Below are 342 nucleotides of genomic sequence, written 5' to 3' on the forward strand. Positions count from 1 at the left end.
GGTGAGGGGTCTGGAGAGGCAAGACAAGGGGCAATGCCTCCTGGGATCTGGGCTACCTAGAGCCCGACTTTGCTCAGGCTGGAATGGGACAGGCTGTCACGAGTGCTCTTGATGGGCCCGAGTGAGCAGTGACCAGCAGAGGGGAGTCTGGGGAGGAAGCAATGAGCTGTCCGGATGAGGGTGGTGGGCGTGTGGTCCAGGCCAGGGCAGGAGGAAGAGTGCTGAGATGGGAGTGGTCAATGCCTGAGGCAGTGTGAGGGCTGCAAGAGGAGGGGAGGGTGATCATGTGGTTACTGGCTTGTGGTCCCTCGTGGATAATGGAGCGTGGCACCAAGATGAGCC

Source organism: Echinops telfairi, unplaced genomic scaffold (assembly GCF_000313985.2).
Source record: "Echinops telfairi isolate 266 unplaced genomic scaffold, ASM31398v2 ScPeMD7_2573;HRSCAF=3158, whole genome shotgun sequence".
NCBI lineage: Eukaryota > Metazoa > Chordata > Mammalia > Afrosoricida > Tenrecidae > Echinops > Echinops telfairi.